At 43.6% G+C, this 15,417-nt stretch overlaps 1 protein-coding gene across 1 annotated transcript in view; it reads right to left on the bottom strand.

Moving 5' to 3' along the window:
* The window catches only part of dyrk1b (dual-specificity tyrosine-(Y)-phosphorylation regulated kinase 1B), a 199,351-nt gene that overhangs the window by 119,424 nt on the left and 64,510 nt on the right, over nucleotides 1-15,417 (bottom strand). The gene's annotated exons all lie outside the window — the stretch shown is intronic.

Raw genomic sequence — 15,417 nt, 5'->3', positions numbered from 1 at the left:
CAGTACCCCCCCCCCCCCTCCCAGGCTGCAATAAGCTGGTCCAACCAGGCCTAGCCATTTATAGTAACAGTAAGATATATATACTGACACTTTATACACACAACTACCATTTATAAAACTACTAAAACAACACTAACTCAACATATATAATTATACAATGACACCTCATAGCAAACAGCCTAAATGACAAACCTTTACATCAATCATCTTAAATTACAGCTGATCACACACTACCTGGAGGACCATTGGCATTATGTAAACAAGACGAAAGTATTTTTCTGGTCTGCATCCTCTTAGCAGTTGTTTGTATTGAGCCGTACTGTATTGTACCCATTCTTCAATATGTTAATACAGTTTTCAATCAATCAATCAAACTACACATTCGTAGATCAAACCACTTCATCTCTCACACACACCCTTCTAAAACTACCATAACAAACACAGAAAACGAACTATTCTCAGATGATGGAAACCAGAAACAATACAGCTAACTAGCCACCTTCAACCTGGTGTGTATTTAAACAAACACACTCAGCTATGTCTCCAGTAATATGCATTATAGGAGGTTCAATAACAAATTCAACAACTGTGGTCAAGTTGAACCTTGGTCTGTCGTGTTGTGAACAGTGAACTTTCAACCACAGCAGACCATCCTCTCCTCCAGTCCTTCAAAATTATTTCAACTTTTCTGTGCATAGAGCCCTTCTCCTCTCGTCTCTCACTTACTCCTCCTTTCCCTTGTCGTGAGCTCTCTCTCTCTCTCTTCTCTCTCTCTCTCTTCTCTCCTCCCCCACCATGCGCGTGCCTAAACTCTGTTGCTATCCAACGCTATGGCAGCCGCAACACTATTGGCCAGCTTGAGTCCCTTCCCTCACTGCGATTGGCCAGGGGGCCGGGTCTGTGGGTGGGGCCATGGGGTTGGAGGCAGGATGATGACGTGCACGCGGAAATAGTTTGAAGATGTCGAGGGGGGTAGGGGGGGATGACCACAGAGAGAGAGAGGGAGAGAGAAAGAGAGAGAGGGCCTCTCTAGCAGAAGGATGAGTGACTTCCTCTCAGACCAACCAACTGCTAAAAGTTGTTCCACTGTTGCTATCCGACAGGCTGAGGCTATATCAGGAACAACACTGCCTGGGAACAACTCAGCATGCACGCGCACGCACACACACACACAAACACACACACACACGCACACACACACACACACACACACACAGAGAAAACTCTGCACAGTCATAAGCAGTGGGCAGTTTGTTCAAACGTACAGCAGAAATCCACCGTCCATCCGGCTGTGAAACTACAAATCTGAAAATATTAAATGGTGCTGCAGAATGACGTGTGTTTCATCAAATGTCACGCTAGCATTCAAAGCTAATTTCAGCTGTGTTGCAGTCATATAGTCACACTACAGCCAGACACGTCTCCATGCTATCTGTGTGTTATTGTTGACAGAAAGCATTAGACAACTCCTCAGCAATGTTGCTTTAGTCACGTCTGGTAATAAGATCTGACTGCCAGGAAAAATGTCAATAGATTTTTAGATGTGAAACACATCACAACAGGAATGTCACTCACTCACTCACTCACTCTGACTCATTCATTAATTAATTCAATCAGTGATTTACTCACACTTGGTCACTCTGCCCCTAGTGGCAGTTTACAGGCAAGAAACTTTGTGTATGACCAGTTCAATATAGACCTGGGGAGTCACATGATAGTTTTTAAGACCCGCCTGATCCCAGACTGCCTCTGGTTTTTTTACCATAAGAGTTTCTCAAGGTAGAGAGTTTATATGGTTCCACTTATTCAATTGGTCTGACATTTGACGGAAGCAGAGTTGAGCAGAATTAAATGAGATCTGTTTTGAAATTTGAGGAAAAACAAAAAAAAAGTAACAGGTACAAGACTGTGTCGTTGTGCTCTTGTGATTGGAAATTGCAGAGGCTCATGGGTACTATAGTAGCAGTTACCATGGAAATGAGTAAAGATTACAATATAAAACACATTTTCTCAAATATTAAGTTAAAACCTTTATACTGTTGTAACAGTATAATAATTAAATAATATATAACTGTCAAAGATTATGAAGATACATAATATGGTTTGGCTGTAATACTGTAGCGACCCTGGGATTGGGACGGTTGGTCAGCCGAGCTGTCACTCTGCCAACCTGGGGCAGGAGGCGACGCTATTGGTCAAGCGAGCCGGGGGTTGGCAGAGGGGAGGGGGGCAAGGGCTGACGGAGGAAGTTCAGGTGCAGTCACAACGTTTGGCAAGCAGAGGTGATGCACCCCGACTTGGTACGCTGTAACCTAGGCTAACGTTGAATAAACAAACGTGAGAGATAACAACAGCCTCGGTGAGTCATCCTTTTCCGAGGACGTTACAATACTTTTAATAATTTTGATCTTCAACCTCACTCCCCACAGGCCTATATGACGTATCGTTGACTCCATAACTCACTATGTCCACTGCACCACCAGACCTCAGACAGACCTACCTGGTCCTGGTCCACTGCACCACCAGACCTCATACATTACAGACCTACCTGGTCCTGGTCCACTGCACCACCAGACCTCATACATTACAGACCTACCTGGTCCTGGTCCACTGCACCACCAGACCTCATACATTACAGACCTACCTGGTTCTGGTCCACTGCACCACCAGACCTCATACATTACAGACCTACCTGGTTCTGGTCCACTGCACCACCAGACCTCATACATTACAGACCTACCTGGTCCTGGTCCACTGCACCACCAGACCTCATACATTACAGACCTACCTGGTTCTGGTCCACTGCACCACCAGACCTCATACATTACAGACCTACCTGGTCCTGGTCCACTGCACCACCAGACCTCATACATTACAGACCTACCTGGTTCTGGTCCACTGCACCACCAGACCTCATACATTACAGACCTACCTGGTTCTGGTCCACTGCACCACCAGACCTCATACATTACAGACCTACCTGGTTCTGGTCCACTGCACCACCAGACCTCATACATTACAGACCTACCTGGTCCTGGTCCACTGCACCACCAGACCTCATACATTACAGACCTACCTGGTCCTGGTCCACTGCACCACCAGACCTCATACATTACAGACCTACCTGGTCCTGGTCCACTGCACCACCAGACCTCATACATTACAGACCTACCTGGTCCTGGTCCACTGCACCACCAGACCTCATACAGACCTACCTGGTCCTGGTCCACTGCACCACCAGACCTCATACAGACCTACCTGGTCCTGGTCCACTGCACCACCAGCGTTTTATTGGACACCCTTTTGCATCCTGACGAAAATGTGAGCAAACATAATTCTGTTGTTTCCACGTTAGCACTTAAATACAGTTTACCTTGTCCAGTTCACTGTCTGTGATTAATTGACAATCCCAAGCACCACCTTCTTTTCTTGACCCTCCAATCATACGTTGGCTACCATTGCTATCCACCGTAGCTTTACTGCAATAGGTTGGTCAAGTTCTGACAAACATGGAGGTCCTCATTCTCAAACGGACATACATGAAAGTTACCAAGGAATTCCTTTGTAACTCGATTTACATACTTATTTGGCATTCTTGAACGGCTTCGTATCGTAAATTCGTTGTAGGATTTACGAAATCGAAAAGGCAGTCGTAAATCAGACGTAATGCACATGTGTCGGAGGAAAGCATGTGACAGTCTCCGGCCTCCCGGACCAACAGTAGGGGGGGGTGCGCAACAACCGGGAAGGGGGTTGGGAATTGGCATAACGACTAACAGTGGGATGGGAGAAAAATCGGAAAAAAGGAAGGGGAAAAAGATAAATAAAAAAAAAAAAAAAAAATCACGTTTTACATATATAGTCATGACTCAACTAACCATGTCCGGAAATAAATAAATAAGAACTGAACCCAATCGCGTGGATGTAGCTATAGTGGCCGGCCCTAAACTATTAATATTCCATATACTATCTTGTTCTCCATGATATTATTTATTGTTGGTTTTATTTGTATTTTTTGACATTGCTCATTGTATTGTAAGAGCCAATGAAGAAACATTCCAACAAGCGCTTCCATCACCACCGCGGTCCTCTCCTGGCTGTTAGCGACCCTCTCCTGGCTGTTAGCGACCCTCCCCTGGATGTTAGCGACCCTCCCCTGGATGTTAGCGACCCTCCCCTGGCTGTTAGCGACCCTCTCCTGGCTGTTAGCGGCCCCTCCCTGGATGTTAGCGACCCTCCCCTGGATGTTAGCGAACCTCTCCTGGATGTTAGCGACCCTCCCCTGGCTGTTAGCGACCCTCCCCTGGATGTTAGCCACCCTCCCCTGGCTGTTAGCCACCCTCCCCTGGCTGTCCAGCATCGCGTGGCACCACTGGTGGACGGTCGGGCTGCCCCCCATCCACCAGCGCTTCCCCCCGCCCAACATTCCACTGCTCATCTTGCCCGGACAACAGACTGCTGTCCAAGTCAGACAGCGATTAATTGCATGGATGTAGGATGAATAAAACCTTTAATAAAGATGAATTTGATTTACTTGATGTGTTCACTATTATTAGATACTAGATAGAGTTTACAATTTCTCTCAAGAACTAAACACATCACTTCAGTAATATGTCAGAGAATACGCGTGGCAGTGGCAGTGCTGGTGGACGGGGGGCAGCACATTTGATTAGATTCAAATGTATTTGGACAGCCAGGAGAGGGGTCGCTAACAGCCTGGAGAGGTTCGCTAACAGCCAGGAGGACCGCGGTGGTGATGGAAGCGCTTGCGGCCACCCTGGCCCAAATATAATGCACAATTACTCAGTAGTATTTATATATTTTATACCCAGTTTAATCACCTGTGCATTGTATGTTACTATTGCACTTTACTGTTACATTTGCACTCTGGTTGGATGTTGTATTGTACTTGTGCTGTATAATGAGAATACATTTGAATCTAATCTCATTTTCAGATCAGTCGCAAATCGCTTCCATGCTACCTGTTGAATGGGTCAGCATGGTGCAGCAATGCCGACCCTGTTTTGCACACACCTCCTTTGCCTTATAAGGAGCTGGCAGGGCGTGTCTGTATGCAAATGAAGGTGTACGAGAATACGCTTGCATGGGAACCCAGCTGCGAAGATTTTGGCCACTTACGGAGACCGTTTCAAGCGTTCAGGAATCTGGAGAAGGATTAAAAGAAATTGCTAGTACAACATTTTTACCAACATATTTACAAAGGTACTTACGAACATGTTCGAGAATGAGGACCATTGTTATGGATAAGATATGCCTGAGAAACGTCCAGAACCCTGACGCTTCACCTAAACCCAAAACCAATTTGCTCAAATGTCAGCATTGGATTTATGTGGTAAACTGGTCAATGGGAAGACCTCAACATCAGATGAAAACAAACACTGCTCAAAGGTGAGTGACATTTCATTTCATTCAGCCTACTGCTAATTAACTTATGTTAGTAACAGCTAACATTAGCTACTGCCAGCTAGCAGGTAAACAATAGCTTTAGAAAATGTGCCTTTGCTCAACTATTCACAGACAAACCACAATAACACACTGTAAAACCAATGTTCAGTCAAGGCTAACATACCCTCTAATGCTACTTTTACCATGTGGGAAGCTAGTAGTGGTAACTTAGGTAACATTAACTAGGTAGCAAGACTCACTCTGAACTAGTAAGACCACTCATGTTACTGTATATGACTGGTCCCCAACTATGTAGCTTATATGACTAGTCCTTAACTATGTAGCTTAGGGGTGGACGGTATAAACGGTATACGGTATAAACGGTATGAATTTGCTCTACGGTATGGATTTTGACTATACCGTATAACCGGTAGTGCAGCTCTAAAATAGCAATGACGTCATGTAACCACAGCGCGACTATTTCACTCGCATTTGCCCCTAAAAATAGATAGAATTAGTCATAGATAATAGATATGTGCGAACTGGAAAAAGTTATTTAGGAGGCTTCGCGCAGTGGGCGTGCCAGCCCCTCCCGCACGCATGTAAACACGGGTCTACTAGTAGTCTAGTGGGACGGGACGTCTCCCTGAGCTAACGTTAGCTTAGCTACCATTACAAAATGACCCAGTCAACTATTCACTTTTAGTTTAATACATGATGAGGCATTGTCTAACCGAACGGTATCTAGTCGGCCAGCTACCGATAGCTCCTGACATCAACAAACGCTCCATCAAGTCTAGTAGAGAGTAGACGTGTATGATAGCTCCGTTAGCCGTTAGCTCACGTTAACGCAAGTTAGTTCACCGTTCAAAACGAAATGTCCCATTGAACTAAATAATTCACTGAGGCGTTGTATTAACGTTATATATCCGGCTAGCAGTAGCTACAGATAGCTCCTGATATCAATGTCTTATAACACTGATTCGATGCGTATTCGAGCTGAGGGCTTGCTAACGTTATAGTACCAATACAATAGGGTTCAGGTGCAGCGCCGGAGAATCCTGGCCGTAGCTCTGCTCGAGGCTACTCGAGTATAGGTCCAGGTGCAGCTCCGGAGAATCCTGGCCGTAGCTGGAGGCTACTAGAGTACACACAGACAGTGGAGCTTGTTGCGTGGTGGCGATGTCTCGCAGATAATACAAGTACAAGTCTAATTATATAATATATATATTTTATAAAAAAAAAAAAAAAAATTATATAAAATTTTTTATTTATTTTTTTATCAAAAACGATGATACCGTGATATATACCGTTACCGTCTATGCTTCAAATTATACCGTGATATACATTTTAGACCATACCGTCCACCCCTAAATTGTAGCTTATGACTAGTCCGCCTAGTTCTGCCTCCTCATGGCAGTGTGTCGAAGTGTCCTTGAGCAAGACACTGACTTAACCCCTAAATTGCTCCTTGCATGGTTGCCTTCGCCGTCAGTGTGTGAATGTGTGAGTGAATGGGTGAATGTGAGGCATACGTTGTTATGCAGTCCATTTACCAAAACTGACTGCACGTTTTGTGTAGCACACACAGTTCCTATTAAACCTCCTTGACAACATACACATATACAGACCCGTGTGTGGGTCAGTGTTGACTGTCAGAGTGATACACAATGGCAATGGTGTCCCGGGCCGTGTGGAATGACATTTTTGAACGTTAGATCAAGAAAACGCACAGCAGAACCAGACGCTGAACCACCAGCCTCTGACCTCATGACAGCAGAACCAGACCCTGAACCACCAGCCTCTGACCTCATGACAGCAGAACCAGACCCTGAACCACCAGCCTCTGACCTCATGACAGCAGAACCAGACCCTGAACCACCAGCCTCTGACCTCATGACAAGAGAACCAAAGACCCTGAACCACCAGCCTCTGACCTCATGACAAGAGAACCAAAGACCCTGAACCACCAGCCTCTGACCTCATGACAGCAGAACCAGACCCTGAACCACCAGCCTCTGACCTCATGCCAGCAGAACCAGACCCTGAACCACCAGCCTCTGACCTCATGACAACAGAACCAAAACCAGACCCTGAACCACCAGCCTCTGACCTCATGACAACAGAACCAGAACCAGACCCTGAACCACCAGCCTCTGACCTCATGACAGCAGAACCAGACCCTGAACCACCAGCCTCTGACCTCATGACAACAGAACCAGAACCAGACCCTGAACCACCAGCCTCTGACCTCATGACAGCAGAACCAGACCCTGAACCATCAGCCTCTGACCTCATGACAGCAGAACCAGACCCTGAACCATCAGCCTCTGACCTCATGACAGCAGAACCAGAACCAGACCCTGAACCACCAGCCTCTGACCTCATGACAGCAGAACCAGACCCTGAACCATCAGCCTCTGACCTCATGACAGCAGAACCAGACCCTGAACCATCAGCCTCTGACCTCATGACAGCAGAACCAGAACCACCAGCCTCTGACCTCATGACAGCAGAACCAGACCCTGAACCATCAGCCTCTCATGACACTCATGACAGCTACAGCTCACTCTGACTCAACCCAAGTCAATGGGGTAGTTAAGCTTGCTAGTATTAATGTTAACATTAGCAGTTAACATTAGACTTTGATATTAATAAAACATTACTGTTTGCTAGCAGCCAACATTACCATGATTCAATGAGCAGACTAAAAGATGAATGTTAGGTAACGTTAACTGTACGAGGAGCCAAAAATCCTTTCCAAAAGTATCCCTTCCAGCTTCCACAGATAATGTTAGCTGTGCAGCAGATTCAGGTAATTCCCTCTCTCAAGTCGTGGCAATTTATCAGTTACTGCAGTCCACTAATTCTGGCCTGATATAGCCAGATAATGCATCAGCTAGTATTTTTGTAAACTGAAAGTTAAATTCGACCTAAAGCCATGAAAGATTAGGGCTGCGTGATATTTTGTAATGACAGAGCTCTGTCAGTGGCGCAGACTGATGATGCGAGTGCTGGTGGCCGTGTGATTCAAACAGCTCAGTGATTGATGACAGACCTTCCCAGGGAATACTCACTTAGCATCTCTCTCTCTCTCTCTCTCTCTCTTTTGATGTCTGCTGCCCAAATCCACACCAATCTCGGATATTCTGGATTATGATTATTACAGGCTCTGGTGATATGAACATGCTACCAGATATGAGATAAATTAAATACAGATACTGTACAATATCTGCACTTGTCAGATGCCTCTTACTGCATTTATATGACTCATCTTTAACTATGTAGTTTATATAACTCGTCTCTAACTATGTCGTTTATATAACTAGTCTCCAACTATGTAGTTTATATAACTAGTATCTAACTATATAGTTTATATGACTAGTCTCTTAACTATGTAGCTTATATGACTAGTGGCTAACTATGTAATTTATATGACTAGTCTCTTAACCATGTAGCTTATATGACTAGTGGCTAACTATGTAATTTATATGACTAGTCCCTAACTATGTAGTTTACATGTCTAGTCTCTTAACTATGTAGTTTATATGACTAGTCTCTTAACTATGTAATTTATATGACTAGTCCCTAACTATGTAGTTCATATGACTAGTCCCTAACTATGTAGTTTATATGACTAGTCCCTAACTATGTAGTTTATATGACTAGTCCCTAATTATGTAGTTTATATAACTAGTCTCTGACTACACAGCTTATATGACTAGTCTCTAACTATGTTGTTCATGACTAGTCTCTGATTGCACAGCTAATATGACTAGTCTCTAACTATGTTGTTTATTACTAGTCTCTAACCATAACATAAAGGCATAGGTTAGGGTTAGTTTATCTGGTTTAATAATCTCAGGGACTGTTGGTATAGATCTCATTCAAAATGTTATCTTCCCTTGGTACTTAATGCTGTGGGCACCTTGCAAGAGGGCGGCTGTTCCATAATCTAGGTCAAATGCACACAAATATGTCTTTTCTTTACATTAAAACGGTCACAATCTTGTGGTAAGAATAGTGTTTTCAGATCTTATTGATGCCGTTCTGCATCGGATTTGTCCGCCATGTTTCTCTGCCCTAGCTTCTCACATGAGTGTGATTGACAACCACGGTGGGCAATGAGGTACAGGCCTTTCCCTGACAACTTCCCTAATTGGCCGGAAGCCTGAGACACGCTTAAGCCAGAGACATTTCAAAGGGAGACTAAGTCCTTCTCACTTCCTGTAATGTGTCACGTGAGCTACACAAGGTGCGGCATTGGATGGCGTTGGCTGCCCCCCCCCCCCCTTCACTCATTGAGCACCAAAAACGAGATATCTAGTTTCTGACAGCCAACGCTTGAGTGCCAATAACGAGATATCTCGTTTTTCTTTCCTTTTTTTCATTATTATTATTCTAAACACTCGCACAGGCCTTTGTGAGTGTGCCTGGGACCTCTGGCTACGTTATAATTGCAATGACGATCGAATCCCGACAGGTGGCAGTATCGCCTACCTATTGAACTGCATGGGCCAGTTTAGTGTGGGGCCGTGCCAAAGCACTAGGGAGCAAGCAGCAGTGAGCAAACTACAGCCAACTAACGTTCGACAATGGCGATCGCCTAGAGCGAACTATTGGATATTATGAAGAAGGAGACAACGGATGAGGGCCACCTAACGTTATATGTATTGATCCTGTTCTGATCCAAGACACTTGGAGTACCTGCTGACAAAGATAACGTCTATTTTACGTCTATTTTACCGAACCCATCATAAAACATGCTTTTGTAATGATCGCAGCGTCGGAAAACGACCCCCCCCCCTGATGGCTTTGTGAAGAAACATATGGTCATGTTTACCTTTTACCTGGCAATAATATAGGTTTCAGGCGAGCAGCCGCGAGATTTGCGCATATGCGCACAAAACACTCTATATCTCACAATCTAGAAAACCAGCCTGGATTATTGTGAAACGGGGCGATTTTTTGCGTGGTATAGCGCACAAACGAGTATAAATAGTGCCTGTCAAATTAGCCATACTATTGTCTCCATAGCTATAATATAGAATAGAATATAGAAGAACTGCAGGAAAGGAAAACAGATTACCGGACAATATAATGCTACTCCCGTACTTTATTTCCCCCCATCAAAAATCATATATCTTTCTTAAAAGAAAAATCTAAAAGAAAAGCAAGGTCAATCTTGGACCGTATATTACAAGTTGAAGGTGATGTGAACATTTTGACACAAAATTTGACATGTAGATCCAGCATAAAACAAGTTTGTTTGAGACTTGTCCAGCAATCTCAATGTTATCAATAGTGCCTGTGTGAAGGTTAGGAGACAGGAACTGTTCAATTTTCATCCCATAGAGCTCTTAAGTGTTGCCATCATTTTCATCCCATAGACCTCTTCAGTGTTGCCATAATTTCCATCCCATCAAAACACAAAGCTTTTTCTCCACCTATAGCATTTCCTGTTTACCAGTAATGCAGTCCTTTACACTGCGTTTGGGGTGAGAGTGATGTTTTACAGGATTATATGTTTAGCTAACTATTCTATTTTATATTGCTAACACTAAATGACTGGATGTTGCAGTTTCATTATGCCTCCACTAGGAGAACACACTGGAGCTGATGAGGTCAGGTGACCTGAGCTGCAATGCTAAGCTAGTTTTGGCAAGCAAATTTTCCATTTTTCAAACTGCCACCCATGCCTTATTAGATATAAAAATGTATATTAGAATACCTTGTTCAAGGTAAAGAGTCTGTGTGAAACATGGACAAAGCTAGTTTAATAACAATCATTTTCCCATGCTGAGGGGACCTCCCTTCCTTATTTCGGGCAAAAAAATTACAGCACATGTGAAAGGTCTACTCTATTGACTCAGATTTGAATGCATTATCTTCTGTTATTGAGTATTTGAATGCGTTATCTTCTGTTATTGAGCATTTGAATGCGTTATCTTCAGTTATTAAGTATTTTAATGCGTTATCTTCTGTTATTGATTATTTTAATGCTTTATCTTCTGTTATTGAGTATTTTTGCTTAAAGTTTCAGAAGGCATTACTCAGACATTGCCCTACTCATTAGTAACAACATTTTTGTAAATTAGAAGTAAATGTAATAGTACAACAACAGTTTAACATAGATATTGTATTAATGTTGAATAATATATTATTGTTCCCCCCATATTTTTTGTCTCTTTTGTAGCCATTTCAACTTGACAACATAAACATTCTAAATGAACCCAAGTGTATTTCCTGTTGTAATGTTTGCTAATATAATAGCTGACAGGAAACTGTTGGGTGCAAACTGTTCCCTATCAACAGAGTTCCAGGCAAACAGTCTATAAATAAGAACCGAAAATTAGTTGAAAAAAGTTTAATAATTTAATTTCACAGCATCTGTGCAGCCTTGTTTATTCACTGTGTCCATGGAAACAATGATGAATGCAGCCATAAAGGTATGGTTTCCTTACGCAAAAAACATAGTATGTTTACTTTTCTGATAACTATATAGTCTGTTTACCTTTTTGATAACTACATCACTGCATAACTCATAAATGTTATGCAAAAAACAAATCATTTTTGGTTATTAGTGATACTCTGTATACACCCAATTCAAAGTTATTGTCGCATTATCTTTCAAACTAATTTGGTCAAGGATGTCCGGATTGGTCCAGTTATAAGGCACTTATAGCACTTATAACAGCAGAGCTGTTTTGCAGGCTGTGACGTACAGGCGTAGAGGCAGCTCTGTGTAGGAGTGTGGAACAGACTCAGGGACTCACGTGCCTTGCAGCAAAATTCCACCCGGCAACTCTACACTGTACCATGGCAACAGCCCTGCCATTGGTCCCCGGTGCGTTTTCAAATGACCAATGGGAGGGCCGGCCGTGGGTGATGCTTGTTGCTAGGTAAACATGATGCGGAGGAAAGATAGGAGAGCGGAATTACTATGCTGCTACTGCAGGAAGCTTAGAGAGAGAGCGAGAGAGAGAGAGAGAGAGAGAGAGAGAGGAGAGGGGGAGAGAGAGAGAGAGAGAGGAGAGAGAGAGAGAGAGAGAGAGAGAGAGAGAGGGCGAGAGAGAGAGAGAGAGAGAAAGAGAGAGGGCGAGAGGGCGAGAGAGAGAGAGAGAGAGAGAGAGAGAGAGAGAGAGAGAGAGAGAGAGAGAGAGAGAGAGAGAGAGAGAGAGAGAGGAGAGAGAGGAGAGAGAGAGGAGAGAGAGGGAGAGGAGAGAGAGAGAGAGAGAGAGAGAGAAAGAGAGAGAGAGGGCGAGAGAGAGAGGGGGAGAGAGAGAGAGAGAGGGAGAGAGAGCGAGAGAGCAGAGAGAGGAGAGAGGAGAGAGAGGAGAGAGAGAGAGAGAGGGCGAGAGAGAGAGAGAGAGAGAGAGAAAGAGAGAGAGAGGGCGAGAGAGAGAGGGGGAGAGAGAGAGAGAGAGAGGGAGAGAGAGCGAGAGAGCAGAGAGAGGAGAGAGGAGAGAGAGAGAGAGAGGGCGAGAGAGAGAGAGAGAGGGCGAGAGAGAGAGAGGGAGAGGAGAGAGAGAGAGAGAGAGAGAGAGAGAGAGAGAGAGAGAGAGAGAGAGAGAGAGAGAGAGAGAGAGAGAGAGAGAGGGAGGGAGGGAGAATGAGAGAGAGGTAGGGAGACAGAGAGAGAGAGGGAGAATGAGAGAGAGGGAGGAGTTTAGAAGGTGTCTCCAGCTAACGGGCAGAAAGAGAGAAACTGCTGCTACTTCTCGCCGCTTAGCGGAGCCAGAGAGAAAGACAGAGAGAGAGATAGCACACAGAAAGAGGTAGAAACATCAAGAAAAGAAAGACGAATGAACGAGAGAGGCAGCAGTAAAACTAGAAGCACCAGTCCTATGCTGTTGCCAACACGCAGCACGTACACATCAACATGAACTATGAAGAAATATACCAACCCAAACAAATTCATATATATATAGTGACAAATACAGACATATTTATAGGCAAAAGACATATAGGTAGGCCTATTGCATAAACACACATAGCTGACCAAGTTAATCAGGGTTATGAATTACTATTACACATGACTAATTTCAAACTCTGTAACAAGCCTAGTTCTTTTCAGTTCTGCATCACATTGCCTCAAAAAAGAGTTATATAAACTACATAGTTAACCATGACATAAAACATACTAGCTAACTGTAGTGGATAGTGTGGTTACTTTTTTTTTTTTTTTTACCTGAATAGAACAGAACCAAAAACACAGACCAGACCCGAACAAAACAAAACAAAACAAAAAACAAAACAGACCAGACCAGACCAGACCAGACCAGTACAGACCAGACCAGTACAGAAAGTAGAACAGAACAGACAATATAACAACAGACCAGACCAGACCAGACCAGACCAAAACAAAACAAACCAGAACAGAAAGCAGATCAGAACAGACTGTAGAACAGAACAGACCAGAGCAGATAGTAGGACAACAGACCAGACCAGGTCAGACAGTAGAACAACAGACCAGACAGTAGAGGTCACATAATATCTCACTGGATTTTCACTACAGGGCTAGAAAGTAGAGATGTACTTTTACTCAAGTACTGTATTACTTATAGTTGAGTTGAGGCACTTTTAATTTTTAATTTTTTACTCTACATTTACTCTACCTTTCAAAGTAAAGATCCTACTTTTTGAACTTTTTCACTTACAGAACCCTGCAGTTAACTAACAGTTAAAATGGGGGACCCTGATGGAAACAAGACAAACGTCTTTCTCAGGTCTGCATCCCCTTAACAATTGTATGTATTGAGCCGTACTGTATTGTACCCATTCTGCAATCTGTTAAATAAAGTTTTCATTCATTCATTCATTCATTCATTCATTCATTCATTCATTCATTCATTCATTCATTCAACTAGGTACTGTGAACGTAGGGTTATCCTATAACCCTGGTTAGGGGTGGACGGTATGGTCTAAAATGTATATCACGGTATAATTTGAAGCATAGACGGTAACGGTATATATCACGGTATCATCGTTTTTGATAAATCTTTTTTTAAATTTTATATAATTTTTTTTTTATATAAAATATATATATTATATAATTAGACTTGTACTTGTATTATCTGCGAGACATCGCCACCACGCAACAAGCTCCACTGTCTGTGTGTACTCTAGTAGCCTCCAGCTACGGCCAGGATTCTCCGGAGCTGCACCTGGACCTATACTCGAGTAGCCTCGAGCAGAGCTACGGCCAGGATTCTCCGGCGCTGCACCTGGACCCTATTGTATTGGTATAACGTTAGCAAGCCCTCAGCTCGAATACGCATCGAATCAGTGTTATAAGACATTGATATCAGGAGCTATCTGTAGCTACTGCTAGCCGGATATATAACGTTAATACAACGCCTCAGTGAATTATTTAGTTCAATGGGACATTTCGTTTTGAACGGTGAACTAACTTGCGTTAACGTGAGCTAACAGCTAACAGCTAACAGGTATCATACACTCTACTAGACTTTGTGGAGCGTTTGTTGATGTCAGGAGCTATCGGTAGCTGGCCGACTAGATACCGTTCGGTTAGACAATGCCTCATCATGTATTAAACTAAAAGTGAATAGTTGACTGGGTCATTTTGTAACGGTAGCTAAGCTAATGTTAGCTCAGGGAGACGCCGCCGTCCTCCTAGACCCACTAGACTACTAGACCCGTGTTTACGTGCGTGCGGTAGGGGCTGGCACGCCCACTGCGCGAAGCCTCCTAAATAACTTTTTCCAGTTTGCACATATCTATTATCTATGACAAATTCTATCTATTTTTAGGGGCAAATGCGAGTGAAATAGTCGCGCTGTGGTTACATGACGTCATTGCTATTTTAGAGCTGCATTACCGGTTACACGGTATAGTCAAAATCCATACCGTAGAGCAAATTCATACCGTTTATACCGTATACCGTTTATACCGTCCACCCCTAACCCTGGTTATATGAATACTGGCTGAGCGTCTCACTCTGCCTTCTGAGATATCATTATCTCCAGCACCTACTGTGCCACGGAAACC

The sequence above is a fragment of the Notolepis coatsorum genome (assembly GCF_963971535.1).
Source record: "Notolepis coatsorum genome assembly, chromosome: 19".
NCBI lineage: Eukaryota > Metazoa > Chordata > Actinopteri > Aulopiformes > Paralepididae > Notolepis > Notolepis coatsorum.
This window is presented reverse-complemented; position numbering and strand designations above follow the sequence as displayed.